This window comes from Oxyura jamaicensis, chromosome Z (assembly GCF_011077185.1).
Source record: "Oxyura jamaicensis isolate SHBP4307 breed ruddy duck chromosome Z, BPBGC_Ojam_1.0, whole genome shotgun sequence".
NCBI lineage: Eukaryota > Metazoa > Chordata > Aves > Anseriformes > Anatidae > Oxyura > Oxyura jamaicensis.
The window spans coordinates 20,735,327-20,752,191 of NC_048926.1; the positions used below are offsets into that span (position 1 = coordinate 20,735,327).

Here is a 16,865-nt window from a genome sequence, read left to right on the forward strand (position 1 = left end):
TCCCTTCCCTTCCCTTCCCTTCCCTTCCCTTCCCTACCCTTGCCTTCTCTTGCCTTGCCTTGCCTTGCCTTGCCTTGCCTTCCCTTCCCTTCCCTTCCCTTCCCTTCCCTTCCCTTCCCTTCCCTTCCCTTCCCTTCCCTTCCCTTGCTTTCCATTGCTTTTTTCTTTTCTCCTTTCTTGTCTTTCTGAAATATTTCATTTTGAAATTTTGAATGCAAATTAGTTAAAATTTATTATATTAAATCAGTATTTCCCTTGGTGATACTATAAATAGGAGTACTTTTATTTTATTTGTAGGATTGCCTACAAGTGGACAGCTGAAGAAAAAAGTAATAACTGATTATCCTTTCAGAATAGAGACATACTGGCAAGAATATCAAACTAATTGAAGTCCACTTGTGTAGGAAAGTTTTCTAGCTCTTAAAGTAATGAGGGTAGGAAAGGATGAATTATTAAAGATCCTTTTTAAAGGTCTGTCATGAAAATGCAGTCTTGTTCAGGCCTGCCCAGTAATAAAAAACTGTCAAGCAAAATATTTCAAATAGACTTGCAAAATACTATTTCAGCCTCTGACTGTTGCCCATCTGAAAAACATACAGAACCCAAAAATGATACATTTTGTATGTTTTTAAAATATCTGTGTTTGTAACAAGATACTAAAACGGAAAATGAAAATTCAGAGAATTTATGAGGATTTTTCACAGGTCTATTTCATGCTTTTTCTCTTGAATTCTCACGCAAAAGGAGCAACAGAAGGATTAGCAGTCCACTGAAGAGATAGCTTATTTGATTCTCAGCATCAATGAAGTAAGTGATGACACGGTCACTCTCTCTATGCATGCTGCATAAGCAGAAAAAGGACAAATAGAGGAGCAAAATTTCTGAGCATTTCAGGTATTTCATTTTTCTTTACTGGACTTCAGAAACCTCTGTTTGTTTTATTTCGTAACATTGTATGTTTTATTTCATTAGGAATGTTCCACTGAGTTTTTGGTTACCACTCTTCCTCTGTGTTCCCCAGCTTCACACCACATCTGTTTATGCTTTTCCCTTTATTGGCTGAAAGGCTTTCTCATAGACATGTAACCACCACCAACTCTTGCTTTGCTAGTCTTGCACAGCTCTCAGGACACTGTTTCTTCTGATTTCCTTTTCTTCTTTCAGTTTGGACTTTCAAAAAATGTTCTTATTAAATCATCCACTCATCTTCCATTACATATGTATCCCACTATTACTATTATAGGACAACCGATGATCCAGGACAAATCAGCAGTGCAAGCACAATGTACACATCTTGCTTCCACTCTGCTCTTAAGAATAGAGTTTTCTTGGGTAAACCAATGCACAGATTGTGGTAGCAACCTTGATTTCATTTGTTTGTCCTTTACAGAAAGCTCCATGCTGGACTGTGTCAGGAGATAAGTCTTTACCAGGTCACTAGTCGTAAGTCTGCCCACAAAAGTCTCCTCTCAAAAGTGATATGGGAACTGTACCAGGAAACAAAAAGACTTCACAGTCTCATTGAAGACTAAACCAGAAGAAATCATGAAAACAAAGTCAGATATGTTAATCCACTATTTTAACAATACCACCCATGTGCAAGTTTTAGCAGTCGAGCAGAGAAATGCAATTTCTCCATCCACAGCTACTAGCACCACTTCAAGAAACCAAATACTTAAGTTCCAATAATGTAGTCGTTAAAAGCTGACAACAACCACTAGTGACTCATCAATCTCTGGATAGCAGCAGGATTTATCTATAAGTGCTGTACAGGTTATTTCAGGTTTGCCTACATAATATTAACAGTGGTGTCCTACTTTTGTTCCTTCAGTAATAGCAAATGTAGTCATTTTTCATTTATACACTAGCTAATATACGGGAAGACACAACAGACATAAAATACAGTATGCATTTCTGATATCTGCTGTGTTGTATACCATGTGGACTCCTCTGACTTGGGAATCTAAGTATATTAAAAAGGCTACATACATACATACCTATGACACAGATGCAATAACCACACACATACACAAAAAGTACTTTTAAAATCAACTAAAGATTACAAGCATAATTTCATTATTCTGGAATATATTTCCTTCATTTACATTTTGCCTTTTCAGAAGCACCTGCACTGCTTTCAAGAACACGGTAATTCCAATCAGTATTAAGTAGCTCTGCAATTCCTAGTTTAGGTCTTTATATTATACTTCCCTCATATAAAGATGTCTTTAATTTGCAAAGAAACCTAAAGAAAAACAAAATGCTTTGCTTGGATCCATGCTGGTGAATTGGAATCAAAAGTCTCTTTATCCAGTAGTTCTCTGAGTGTATCAGTTGTTTTTAGACTTAATCTCCAGTCACACAGCATATATTAGTAAAAGAAATAAACTACTGATCTGATCTGAGGAAACATTACAGTGGTGAGGCAGAAGAAAGTTTATTCCCTCATCTCTTCATTCTGTCCCAGGTATTAAGAGCTATTTTGAACAACTTTCCAGCACAAGACAGAAAAGCTTAAGACCCTCAGGCTTCTTCAAGCATGAAAACAGCATTCCAGTGCAAGCCTTGCCATTTTGGATTGCCATTGAATAGCTTAAAATAATCCTGAAATCTCTTCAAAATGCTGTTTAGAAATGGTTTTGAAACTAACAACTGTTGAAAAGCCACTTTCTTAAAAGAAAATTCCTTTCACATTTTGTTGAATTTTAAAAGACTTAAGTATACAGTATTCTTTCAGATGTCATATATTGGCAATCATTCTCTATCTTGTTCTTGATATTTCAGTATATATATATTTGTACAGTATACATATGGTAAGAACAAATCTTACTCTCCACAGACCTTGCAGTCCATTACACGTTATTATTTTTTTCTGCATTTCTACTTAAGACAAGAACTTCCTCATTTTTCAACATAGAAATGATCAATGAGGCAACATTTGAATAGCAGGGCTATACCACAGGTGGGAAATCCATGAAGAACTTGTCTATGTAAGGAGAACCAACTGTGGGATGTTTCTGGGCCTTCATGACTGGTTTTCTGCCTTCCTTTCCTCCCACCCTGCTGTGCCAGGGGAAATGGATCTATCCATGTCTTACTCTCTAATATCCTGTTAACAGACTGAAGGGCTTTTGTAACAGATATTGTATGTCACTCTTCTCTAACATGGAGCTGATTTTCTATGGCTTTGTTTCAGAGAGCACAGTAGTAACCTTATTAACTGCATTGTGCTTTCATAATAAAGCTTCCTATTTACTCTACTCATGCCACCCATGTCTGCTGGATATTATCCCATGCAGTAAGGCCTGGCTGCAGTGTCCCTTTGCTCAGCACTGAGCACAATGATCTGAGCCAGCAGTTGAGATACCACGAGGAGACATTATGCCACACTTGACCTGCACTGCTTGTTCTTGACCTGCACTGCTTGTTCTCTTCCCTCTGTGTCCAGTGGCACTTCATGCATTGATTGCTCTCCTAACCAACTGCTAGAGCAAAGACTAATTACCACTTATACACTGGAAATAATCATGTGCCTCAAGAGACAAAGAAAACATCCAGGTTCAGTTCTGTACAGTGACAACAGATCAACTGAAGTGGACTGAATGAGATGGACATACACACCCTTGCCCAAATCCACAGACTATGGACACGTTGTCCAACTGTGGCATCAGTGCTCTTACATTGTAACCAGATACCCTTTAGTGGGTCACATCAATACAGAAAATGAGCAAATGAAAAAAAAGAGATAACTAGGGAAAAAAATAATAATAATAAATAAATAAATAAAGTTGGAAAATATCTCTGCAAGCCATCTAGTTTGACATCCTTTTGACATCAAGCAGTGCTGGCTTCAAATCTGGGTCTAGTCGTTCAGGTGGAATTTGGACACAGTCTGCCTTTTGAGAACCCAGCCTCCTTGCACAACCCTTTCCAGTGCTGGTCCACGTTCACAAGGAAGACTTTTTCCCCTTTGCCCAACAAGTGTAACGCTTTATGATTGCTACCTCTTGACCTTTCACTGTACACCTCTGAGAAGAATCTGTCTCTTCCTTCTTTACAAGCGCTGTCTAGCTTGTGAAAGGCTGAAGTTATCTCCCCTTGTGCCTGAACCTTCTCCAGGCCAAACCAGCCCATCTCTCTAAGCCTCTCTTTTGGATGTTATTTACTCCAGCCCCCTGACCACACTTCTGGCTCTTCCTGTGCTGAACTCTCTCCAGATTGTCCTCATCCATCTTCAAATAAAAGTTGAACATAATTTCCTGTTTCTATCTTATATTTATTCCAATGCCATAAAAAGACATTACCACAATGTTAGAACAGCTTTTCTAGATTACATTCAACAGGACAAGATGTACCAGCAGCTCCGAATACTGAAGCACTCTGTGATCTCAGTAATAGATACAGGAAACCAAAGTTTAGTGACCGTGACCTTAAAACTAAACTCAACATATTAAATTATCCTGGGTTGTAACTTTGAAATGCAATGGTCTGACAATGGGGATGTGAATTTAATATAAGGTATTTCTTGCACCAGTGCTTAAACAATCAAGTGCCTACTGGTATATAGAGATGAACAGTCTCAGATCAAACAGAAATATGGAGAGTTAGACAACAGCTAGATTTCAAACAAATCTGAAGCAAAACCAACCTGCAAATAGGCAACCAAAAGTGTTTCTTTAAGAATAAAAAAATAATAATAAAAAAATCAAGATCTCTGTACCAGGGCACTTTCTCAGATTCTATTCTGATCCAACTAAAACTGTTTTTTGTTTGTTTGCTTGTTTGTTTTTAGGAAAAAACTCATACAGTCATCAAAAATGAATTTTGACATGCAAACAGTAAACTGCAGAAATTTTGCTGTACTATCTACCTGTAAAGGTTTCTTATTGCTTTTGTCTAGCTTTACATTTCTATATCTATTGCTCTAACAATCTCAGTGTCGAAATGTGTTGAAGGGATACTCAAACTGTGAAGTGAATCATAAATACCACAGTACTTGTACCCGTTCACAACTGTTTCCTTTCCTTCTCTTATTTCTTTCTCTTATTTATTGTCATGATAAAGTTACTTTACAAACTCTTTAAGACTGTCTTGGTTTGTTTACAGTCATTCTGCTACATAGCCAGCACACATTTCAAATCAAAAATACATAGTTTTTAATTTTAATCATTCATTTAATCATTTAATCATAGTTTTTAATCATTCACATGCTTATTTTTGGTATATGAGTTTATACGAGGTGTATTTATGAGGTATATGTTTGTTTGTTTTTGAAGTCTCATCTAACAATTCTATCGAGTATCTGTAATGGCACTGAAGACAATCACTCGTGGTTGGAAATACTTAACCTTGCTCATTCACTGTCTTCATCTGTGATTATGTAATACCTCTAAATAAGTATGCCATTACTCAAACTCCTGATTATTGGCAAAACTGAAATTAGCAGATTTGAAAAACAAGGGACAGATTCTGACCTCCGATCCAGAAGTTGTAGGAAATTATGCTAATATAAGACCAGGGAGTCTAATAGTATAATATACTATTTATAGCAATGGTATGCTTCGATTTATCCCACATTTTTCCTATTTTTTGCATTTTCCTTAAAAGAGAGTGTAGCTCCAAATAGCTGCTGCAGCCAAAACAATAGTATTGCAATGCAACATGGTGCTCTGACCCAATGAATATCAGATGCTTCTGTCAAGCAGGAAACTTGCAGTGAGAGCAGCAACAGCCATACTGCCCCTTTTGTTCTTTCTAACAACAAGAGGAAGAAGAGTATTGGAATCTGCCATAATGCATCTTGGCTTAGCAATATTTAATGACAGCTTGAGAAAAAAAAAAAAAAAAAAAAAAAAAAAACAAGTGGAAAGCAACTCACACTGAGAAACTGAAAAGGGAAATAAAACAATTAAAATAAAATAGTATTGATGCTTGCATATTTATGTCTGTTTATAAAGATCTTTAGTCAGAAAAAGGCTTTACCAAGATGTTAAGTACACTTTTAGCTAAATTCTGGTGGTTTTCCACCTGAGAAATCAGTGGTAAATCATATTTCCAAAACAGAACAGTAGGACCTGATAAATCATTTACCAGTTTGCAATGAATAACTCAAGATTAGGTCCAGTAAGCAAATTATGCATTTCCTACATCTCTACCCTGGCTCTAGGAACCTATGATTTTCACCAGGGGCTATGTAACAGTAACGAATGATGCATATCAGCTCAAGTCCTCCCAGTGAAGCCAATGGCAAAGGTTCCATCTCCTTTCAACCTAGTCAGAATTGTAACTAATCCTAAATTAATTGCTTCTGTAAAACAGAAATTAATTGAACTCCTCTGATGTTTGACTCCTATCTGCGATAGGAGAAACAAATTCCCAGCAGTTTTTCAGTCCCTGTATCTATTTGCCAGGAAATGCAGTACATGAGAAATTAGATTGGCACATCCTTTTAAAACCTTGCTGCAATTATTAATCTAAAGAGGGATGTGCTGGCATATGGAGTCAGCATTCATGAACGCTTTAGGGACTTTATCAACAAAAAGTTTGGTTTATAGTCATGCACTACATTATAAATAACACAGTCATAAGTCTGATTTTGAATCACTTAGAGGATTTCCTGCCAACATTAAAAATGGCCATAGCTTATCTGAATGTGACATATCACACTCAGAAAAGGATTTCCCCACCAAAAAGGAAATATATAATAGTAAATATAATATATATACCCTACATATGATATTTATGATTTCATCTTGTAAATTAGTTCTGCTTGTTAATGACTACAATACTTACTATAATAATTTCAAGAGTTTTGATATTTTCACTGCAATATTTCATGCTATGGGGATTTGCTGTATAACAAATTGACCCTGTTGTTCATAAGAAAGGAATCCCTTTTCAGTAGGCACATATCTTTTAAATCTTCTATGACTTGATTTTGTTACGAAGTATTGTTACCACTGGAGAAACACTCTTAATCAAAAGACAATGTTCAGTCTTTAGCACACTGTAGACAATGCATATTGTGTTAATAATTCTAAACCTGATTTAGCACAATTCTCTACAGATTTGTTCTGTTCTTATATTCTGTATAATTGCATTAGCTTTGAAATTTAGCACTTAATGGTAAATGAAGGTGTTTATTCCTACATGCAGAAGCCTGCCATATGACTGGAATCTAGTTTACATTATGTTCTATATAGTCAAAGTCTAGATGTACACTTATAATAAGAAAATAAAAAGCCTAAATTGATTTTAAAAGGACAGTTAAATAAACTTCTGCTAATCCAGATTATTTCTTATTACTTTCATAAACTAGAACTCGAGTACTGTCATGGAAAAATACTGTGCCTAAGAAAATGATTGTCAGTAAAAAGTTCCTAATCCAGTCATAATCATCTATAAAAATAATAAAAACAAGACATCAATAAATCAACAGCCAGGAGTACTATTAAAGGAAGTATTAGAGCTGAAATCAGAATGAACTTGAATACAACAACATTCGAAAGGTATTGAAGTATTTTCTCTCCAGAATACACACAACTGTCTGTTGGATTTGCCAGAGAGAAGTGTCTGAAGTTTTGATTTAAGAAATAGCAAGGAATGAAATGAAAGGAATGTTCCTCCAAGGCACTATTATCATACTAAAATATATACAGGTTTTACCCTTAATATATTACAAAAGCTAAGGAAATAATTTATTTATTTGACTTCTTACAGCACAGTCCCCCCATTCATACATCTATCTGCTCTGAACACAACAGCTTTTCTGCATCACTGAACACTTTATAGACTGGGGACTTAATTTTGGAATATTAATCTCCTTTCAGTCTTTCCTTGTTTGCCAGATTGCAAGAAATACAACTAGATGGAAATGAACAGAAAATGTAACGTCAGTCATAACAGAAAATCACATTAAATAAATCTACAGATACAATACAAACACATAAAAATCAAAAACAGAAATAATGGATATTTTGAGAAAATTACTCTAGAAAATAGCCACTTAATCTTTTCTAAGTGGGATCATGCCACACAAATCTAATAAAAGCATTTGAAAGGGGTCACATAGTTCTTATTTAGTTAATAAACTGCTTGGACTCACAGATTTACTGCCAAGGCTTTTGAGGAAACTAGAATGATAATGAAATAAGAAGAGGACTTTGCATAAATAACCAATTATTTAAAGGACAAAAAAAGGCATGGACTGAGAGAATGATCAGGTTCAAGACCATCTAAGGCACCTGAATGTGCATGTCGATGAGACCTGATGAGATGAATCCAAGGATATTGAGGCAACTGGCAGATGAAGTTGCTAAGACACTGTTCATGATATAGGAGAACTTGTGGCAGTCCAGTGAAGGTCCCACTGAATGGAAAAGGAGAAATATAACCCCCCATTTTTAAAAAGAATTAAAAAATAATAAGACCCAGGGTGCTAGAGGCCAGTCAGCCTCACCTCTGTGCATGGCAAGACCGTGGAGCACATTCTCTGGGAAATTGTGCTAAGGCACATGGAAAATAAGGAGGTGACTGGTGACAGTTGGCATGCCTTCACTGAGGCAAATTGACAAAATTGGTGGTCTTCTGAAACAGGGTTACATCATTGGTGGGTAAGGGAAGAGTAACTGACATCATCTACCTGGACTTGTGAAAAGCATTTGACACTGTCCCTGCACAACATTATTGTCTCTAAATTGGAGAGACATGGATTTGATTGATGGGTTCATAAATGTAAAAATAATTGGCTGGATGGTTACACTTCTACAACTCTCTGAGTCTCTCTCCAATGGCTCCATGTCCAGCTGGAGACCACTGATGAGTGCTGTTCCTCAAAGGTTGGTATTGGGACCAGTACTATTTAACATCTCTGTCAGCAACATGCATCGTGGGATTGAGTGCAACCTCAAAAATTCTGCAGATGACACCAAACGGTGTGGTGTGGTCAATACTAGGGATGAGATACTATCCAGAGGGACCTTAACACACTTGAGAGGTGGGCCTGTACAAACCTCAGTTCAACAAGACCAGGTGCACCCAGGTCCTGCACCCGGGTTGAGACAATCCCAAGCATAAATACCAGCTGGGTGAGGAATGCACTGAAAGAAGCCTTGAGGAGAAGGACCTGGGGGTGTTGGTAGATTAAAAACTCACCATGAGCCAGCAATGTGTGCTTGCAGCCCAGAAAGGCAACCATATCCTGGGTTGATCAAAAGAAGCATGGCCAGCAGGTAAAGGGAAGTGATTGTCAGTCACCCTCTGCTCTGCTCTCATGAAACCCCACCTGGAATCCTGTGTTCAGCTTTGGGGTCACCAGGCACAAGAAGGACATGGACTTATTAGAATGAGTCCAGAGAAGGACCATAAGGATGATCAGAGGGCTGGAGCAGCTCTCCTATGAAGACAGGCTGAGAGAGTAGTGATTATTTGTCTTAGACAAGTGAAGGCTTCAGGAAGACCTTATTGAAACCTTTCAACACTTAAAAGAGGGAGAAACTTTTTACTTCGGCCTGTAGTCACAAGACAAGGAGTAATGATTTTAAACTAAAAAGAGGGCAGATTTAGATTAGACAATGGGAAGGAATTATTCTCCATGATGGTGTTGAGGCAGAGGAACAGTTCAGTGCCTGTCCAGAGAAGTTGTGGATGCCGCATCCCTGGAAGTGTCCAAGGCCTTACTGGTTAGGGCTTTGGGCAATCTTATCTTTAAGCTCCCTTCCAACCCAAACCATTTTGTGGTTCTATGAAACAGAAGATAGGTGTAAGTCATCAGTCTCTGCCTTGGAATAAGATTCCAGAATCACAGAATATCTCGAGTTGGAAGGGACCCACAAGAATCACTGAGTCCAACTCCTGATTCCACACAGGAGCACCCAAAACTCAGACCATGTGTCTGAGAGTGTTGTCCAAATGCTTCTTGAACTCTGGCAGCTCAGTGCTGTGCCCACTGCCCTGGAGAGCCTGTCCCAGTGCCCGACCACCCTCTGGGCACAGAATCTTTTCCTAACACCCAGCATGACCCTCCCCTGTCCCAGCTCCATGCCGTTCCCTCGGGTCCTATCACCAGTCACCTGAGAGAAGGGGTCAGTGTCTGCACCTCCAATACCCCTCATGTAGGCCATAATGAGGCCTCCCCTCAGTGACCTTTTTTCTATGCTGAACAAACCAAGTGATTTCATCGCTCCTCATACATCTTCCTGTCTAGTCTCTCCAGTATCTTTGTAGCACTGGAGCTCCATAGGAATGTGCCCTTAGATATGTGCTATTCAGTGAGCTTCTAAACAGTCAATAAAAACACTGAACAATATGATGAGAAAGTTTGATAATGATACTAGGTGTCCTGGTTTCAGTTAGGATAGAATTAATTTTCTTCCTAGTAGCTGGCACGGTGCTGTGTTTTGGATTTAGGATGAGAATAATGGTGATAACACAATGATGTTTTAGCTTTTGTAGAGCAGTGTTTGCACAGAACCAAGGACTCTCCTGCTTCTTATTTTGCCCTGCCAGTGAGGAGGCTGGGTGTGTACCAGGAGCTGGGGGGCAACACAGCCAGGACAGCTGTCCCAGGATGGCCAAAGGGATGTCCCATACCATGTGGTGTTGTGCTCAGCAATTAATATGGGGTGGTTGGCTGGGAGGGAGGTGGGAGGTATTGCTAAACTGCTAGCCGCGTTAAACAACAACACTAGGTAACAGTACTAAAATTAACAGCTAGCTGTGAAGAAGAGCAGAACACAGGCACAGGACTGAATGACCAGACAATAAAATAGCAGCTGAAATATAATACATCCTAATAAAAAGTGATGCACTTGAGAACAAAAGATCTGATTTTACATATAAATCAAGAGTTCTGAATTTACCGAACAACTCAGGAGACTGTGGAGTTAACACTCCATGGAAACATAAGCTCATTGTTCAGCAAAGGTTAAAAACAAAACAAAACAAAAAAAAAAAAAAAACAGATGTTTGACATTTTAGGAAAGGAATAGGAAATGAAACAGAGTACAACATTATACCACTGTATAAATATGTGCTTCAGGAGCATTTTGAATCATGGCATGTAGTTCTGGCCTACCTTCATTTCAAATAGAGCTTTATAGAAATCAGAGAGGTTCAGAGATGGGTAACAAGGATGATGCAAGGTGCAGAAAAGCTTCTTTGCAAAGAGATGCTAAATAAAATCATCATTATTATCATTTTTATCCTCAATGAAAAATGTTTTCCTTATATCTAGCCAAAACCTCCACTCTTCCATTGAAAGTCACTGAACTGGCTGACGTTTATCCATATATTCATTCTTCAAAATAAAATTTTAAAAAAGGAACTGGGGGAAGGGTCATCAGACGAAGATGGCAGGAGTAAGGTTCAAAACAGGAAAAGGAAAGACAGACTACACAGATCTGGTTGTGGGAACTCTTGCCAAGACTGTTACAGGTTACTAACGTTAATGTGACTTCAAGGAGAGACTTGGCGTGTTCATTCATATCCATGGAAGCTTCTTAATGAATGCTTAGGAGACATGATATTTGGATAAATGAACCCTCATTTTCACCTGGCATAGTTGTTTTTAAATTAATGGTCTTTTCATAGAATCATGGACTCACAGAATGGTTTGGGTTGTAAGGGACATTAAAGGTCAACCAGTTCCAAGCCCCCTGTCATGGGCAGGGACACCTCCCACCAGACCAGGTTGGCCAAGGCCCCATCCAGCCTGGTCTCAAACACCTCCAAGGATGGGGCATCCACAGCTTCTCTGGGCAACCTGTGGCAGTGCCTCACCACCCTCAGTAAAAACTTCTTCCTAATGTCTAATCTAAATCACCCCTCTTTCCATTTAAAGCCATTCCTCTTGTCCTATCACTCCACCCCTTGACACAGAGTCCTTCCCCAGCTTTCCTGCAGGCCCCCTTTAGGTGCTGAAAGGCTGCTGTAAGGCCTCTCCAGAGCCTTCTCTTCTCCAGGCTGAACAACCCCAACTCTCTCAGCCCCTCTTCATAGGAGAGGTACTCCAGCTCTCTGATCATCCTTGTAGTGCTCCTCTGGGCTCTTTCTAATCTGTGTCCTTGTGCTTTTAACTGTTCCTTGTAAACTATAACTGCCATTGGTGAGAACTGTAGAAAAACATTTTTTCTGTTCACTTTTTCTCCTTACTAATTCTCAATAATGATTGCACATCTACATAGAGCTTTTCTACTCTGTATGTATAAAAGAAAGTTCTTCAGTTTTAAACATCACAATTTTACAGTCCATTTTACCTCTCATAAACCCATCTACATTGTCTTACTAGAGACCCAAAGCATCACCACTTTGTCTCTTTCAGACATTAAACGAGATGTACAGCAGGCAAGTGAGGATTTGTCAAAAATACCATCAAGGTTCACAAGGCATTACAAATAATGGTTCTGATGGACAAGAACCTTTTTCATGAGTGCTAGCTCTCATGCTGTTATGAAAGCTGAATTCAGTGCTCTTGAACATTAAGGATAAATGTTACTTGCTACATACGGAGAAAGTGCACCTAAAATCTCCCCCAAGCACATTCACTAGTGTATTTCATGACTATCTCCAGCAACGTAACACTCATTTGGAACTAAAACTCTCCTAAGTATATTTTGCTGCTCATTAAAAATTGTCCCAAATTGTCATACTTTGCATCAGCTGACTCCAGAATCTAAACTCATGTAATTTAGGTCATTTCACCTGGGAAGGGGGAGGGAATAAAGATAAATCCCTCAAACAAACAAACAAACAAACAAAAACAAAAACAAAAACAAAAAAAAAACAAACAAACAAACAAAAACAAAAACAAAAACAAAACAAAAAAAAAAAAAACAGGACAAAGCCCCCAAAAACAGACCACATTTCTCCTCCATCTTGGTGAAATGTTGTTCTTTGTATGGCTTACTAACAAGGAAGAGACTCTGAAGTTAAAATCTGCATGTTAAAACATTTTAATATCAAAACTGAAGTGCCAGTATCAGAGCATACTGTAATTGTCTCATGTCTGGTTTTATGATGGATGTCATTAGTTTTGTTACTTTATTTTAGATAATAAATCCTGAAGACCTCATTGAATATAAAAAATTAAGCAAAGAATAGTACAGAAAAGAAAATCTGTAAGAACATTTGTAACTAGGGAGAGAGACTACATTTTGTAGAATACATGACTGCTCTGCAATTCCCCACAGTTGACTAGGTCTACTGAGCTAACCGTTAACATTTTGAATTTTAGGAGTATAAAAAGCTAGATGAATTCATTTCAAATTAGGATGTGATTATCTTTCCCATGGTGTGTTTTATTTTTATCAACTGAAAATAAAAACAAAAGTTGCTGACCAAAGATTTGTTCAAAGATGGGAACGTACTGAACTTGTGTGGAAAAGGGAGGTTCAAAGATAAAGAGGAAAGAAGGAATAAAATTACTCAGGCCAAAGCCAAAAGCTGTAATGTGTCTGCATAACCAGTTTTGTAAGAGTGGTGAAAAAAGTTGAATAACTCAAAGTTGTAAACAAAGTCAGCTTTCAGTAGACAGAAACATGAGAAATTTGCCAGAGGTAAAAACACACTCTAAAAAAATATATCTCCTTCCCTGAAGGGAAAGTTTTCATTACATTGCACTGCTTTCACTTGATTGAAAGATATTCCAAAAGAGACCTTTATGATATACAGAAGAGACATATCTTCTAATTTTACCAAAGACATTTTCTGAAATGCCTTTGAATACTACCAACAGTGTAGTTTAAGAGCTCTGCAATGTCTTTCATTGCATCAATCATTGCATCAGTGAAGACCAACACTACTGAAAGGAGTACCCTTACAAAACAAAGTACAATAGTATCACTTACAAAAACAGTTTTTTTGTGTTTGTTTTTTATTTTTCTTCAGAAAAATAATTTGAGACGTGGTGGAGAAGGGAGAGCTATTTTCCCAACATACAGAATTCTCCAGAACCTTTATCTTTAAGGAAAAATTTGCATCAATTTACACTCTAATTTACCCTTTCCAGAAGCAACTTCGAGTATAAACTGTAAAGCCAAGTACTTTGAAGAACCTTGCAGAAGAGGAAGCAGTCTAGCTAAAAACTGCGTTAATTATATACTGTTTGCTATAACAGAACTTAAGTCCCATAAGTAGGTAGTAAATCATTTATTAGGAGTAAAGTCCAGATTTCCACACACGGATCAACAAATTTCATTACAAGCAAATCTGAATCTTAAAACAAACAAACAAACAAACATTTACTCTCCTCATAAAAGCTGTATCCAGCTGTATTCTTAGTTTCTTAGTTTAAATTTATCAGACTAAGAAGATTTTTTTCAGAACATAGCCATAATTTTGTTGTTGTTGTTGTTTTTTTGTAGTTTCCAGACACAACCTCCCCAAAGGGTTGATGGCATTACAAGAGATGCCCAGGTTAATAAAAGGACAAACATATTTAGCCAATACAGTTTCTCCACAGCATTGAAAGTCTAAATGTGTAGACATTGCTGAAAAATTAACACTTCAAGCTGGGAAAAAAAGGAAAGGAAAAATTCCTTAGGACCATTTATTTTCCTATTCCCCAACCAGTAGCTTTGCAACCATTTAAAATTAAAGCCCAGAAGGAAAACGATATGTCAGAAAGCAGATGGGAAAGAAGGGGAAAGAGAAACAGAACTTTCTAACACATCAGTGAAGACAAAGTAGCAGATACTCATTGTCTGAATATAGGAATGTGACTTTAAGCAGGAGCCCAGAATCCTTACTTGCTCAGCACAGACAAGCACACACTCCCACCTCATATCGTCTGTAATGCCCTGGAGATTTCTCAGACACTGGGAAACAAAAGCTCCCGACCTGTGCATCTGAACAGCATACCTAAAGCATACCTGGGACCTGATGAGATGAATCCAAGGATATTGAGGCAACTGGCAGATGAAGTTGCTAAGACACTGTTCATGATATAGGAGAACTTGTGGCAGTCCAGTGAAGGTCCCACTGAATGGAAAAGGAGAAATATAACCCCCCATTTTTAAAAAGAATTAAAAAATAATAAGACCCAGGGTGCTAGAGGCCAGTCAGCCTCACCTCTGTGCATGGCAAGACCGTGGAGCACATTCTCTGGGAAATTGTGCTAAGGCACATGGAAAATAAGGAGGTGACTGGTGACAGTTGGCATGCCTTCACTGAGGCAAATTGACAAAATTGGTGGTCTTCTGAAACAGGGTTACATCATTGGTGGGTAAGGGAAGAGTAACTGACATCATCTACCTGGACTTGTGAAAAGCATTTGACACTGTCCCTGCACAACATTATTGTCTCTAAATTGGAGAGACATGGATTTGATTGATGGGTTCATAAATGTAAAAATAATTGGCTGGATGGTCACACTCAGAGAGCTGTAGTCAATGGCTCCATGTCCAGCTGGAGACCACTGATGAGTGCTGTTTCTCAGTGGTTGGTACTGGGACCAGTACTATCTAACATCTTTGTTGGTGACGTGCACAGTGGGATTGAGTGCACCCTCACCAAACTTGTGTACAACACACTTGAGGGAAAGGACAACACATCCAGAGGTGTGGGTGAGAGGTAGGTCCATAGGAACCTCATGAAGTTCAGCAAACACAAGTGCACCCAGGACCTACACATGGGTTGGGATGATGTACCAGCAAAAGTACCAGCTGGGTGGAAAAAGAAGCATTTCAAAAAAGTATGACCACCAGGACAAGGGTGGAGACTGTCCCCCTCTTCTCCACTCTAATGAGACCCCACCTGGAGTCCTGAGTTCAGCTCTGGGGCCCCCGGCACAAAAAGGGCATAAATGTATTATAGTGAGCCCAGAGGAGGGCCATGAGGATGCTCAGAGGGCTGGAGCACCTCTCCTATGAAGACAGCCTGAGGTAGTTGGGGTTGTTCAGCCTGGAGAACAGAAAGCTCTGGGGAGACAATGGGATCCCATAGACAATGGGATCAGGTGCACCCTCAGCAAGTTTGCAGATGACACCAAGTTGAGTTGTGCATTTGATACAATAAAAGGAAGAGATGCCATCCAAAGGGACCAGGACTGTCTGGAGAAATGGGCCCATGTGAACTGCATGAGGTTCAACACATCCAAGTGCAAGGTGCTGCACCTGGGTTGGGGCAATCCCAGACAAGAGAACAGACTGGGATGGGAGAAGAACTCACTGAGAACAGACCTGAAGAGAAGGACTTGGGGGTCCTGGTGGATGAAAAGCTCAACATGAGCCAGCAGTGTGCGCTTGCAGTCCAGAAGTCCAACTGCAGCCTGGGCTGCATCAGAAGAGGTGTGACCAAAAGGTTGAGGGAGATGATTCTCTTGTGAGGCCTCACCTGAAGTGCCACATTCAGCTCTGGGACACCCAGTATGAGAAGGATATGGACCTGTTTGAGTGAGTCCAGAAAAAAGCTACAAAGGTATGGTCAGAGTGCTGGAGCACCTCTCCTATGAAGACAGGCTGAGAGAGCTGGGGATGTTCAGCCTGGAGAAGGGAAGGCTCCAGGCAGATCTCATTGTGACCTTTCAGTATTTAAAGGGGTCTTGTGAAAAAGGTGAAGGACGTTTTACTTAGGTAAATAATTATAGGAAAAGGGGGAATAGTCTTAAACTAAGAGAGGATACATTTTGACTAGGCATTAGGAGGCAAGTCTTCACCATAAGGGTAGTGAGGCACTGGAACAGGTTTCCCAGAAAAGCTGTGGATGCCCCATACCTGGAGGTGTTCAAGACTAGGCTGGATGGGGCTTCGGCCAACCTGATCTAGTGGATGGCATCCCTGCCTATTGCAGTGGAGTTGAGTTAGATGATCTTTAAGGTTCCTTCCAACCCAAGTCATTCTATGATTCTACAATTAATGAAATAAGAAAGC

General features: G+C 39.0%; 1 protein-coding gene and 1 long non-coding RNA gene across 2 annotated transcripts in view; one reads left to right on the forward strand and one right to left on the reverse strand.

Annotated features, from left to right (window-relative positions):
* Positions 1–8,403, forward strand: part of LOC118156669 — a 25,666-nt gene extending 17,263 nt beyond the window's left edge. The window contains exon 3 of the long non-coding RNA XR_004746370.1: positions 8,265–8,403. This is a non-coding gene — a long non-coding RNA (uncharacterized LOC118156669). The remainder of the gene's footprint in view (positions 1–8,264) is intronic.
* The window catches only part of PDE4D (phosphodiesterase 4D), a 651,373-nt gene that overhangs the window by 527,164 nt on the left and 107,344 nt on the right, over positions 1–16,865 (reverse strand). The window lies entirely within an intron of this gene.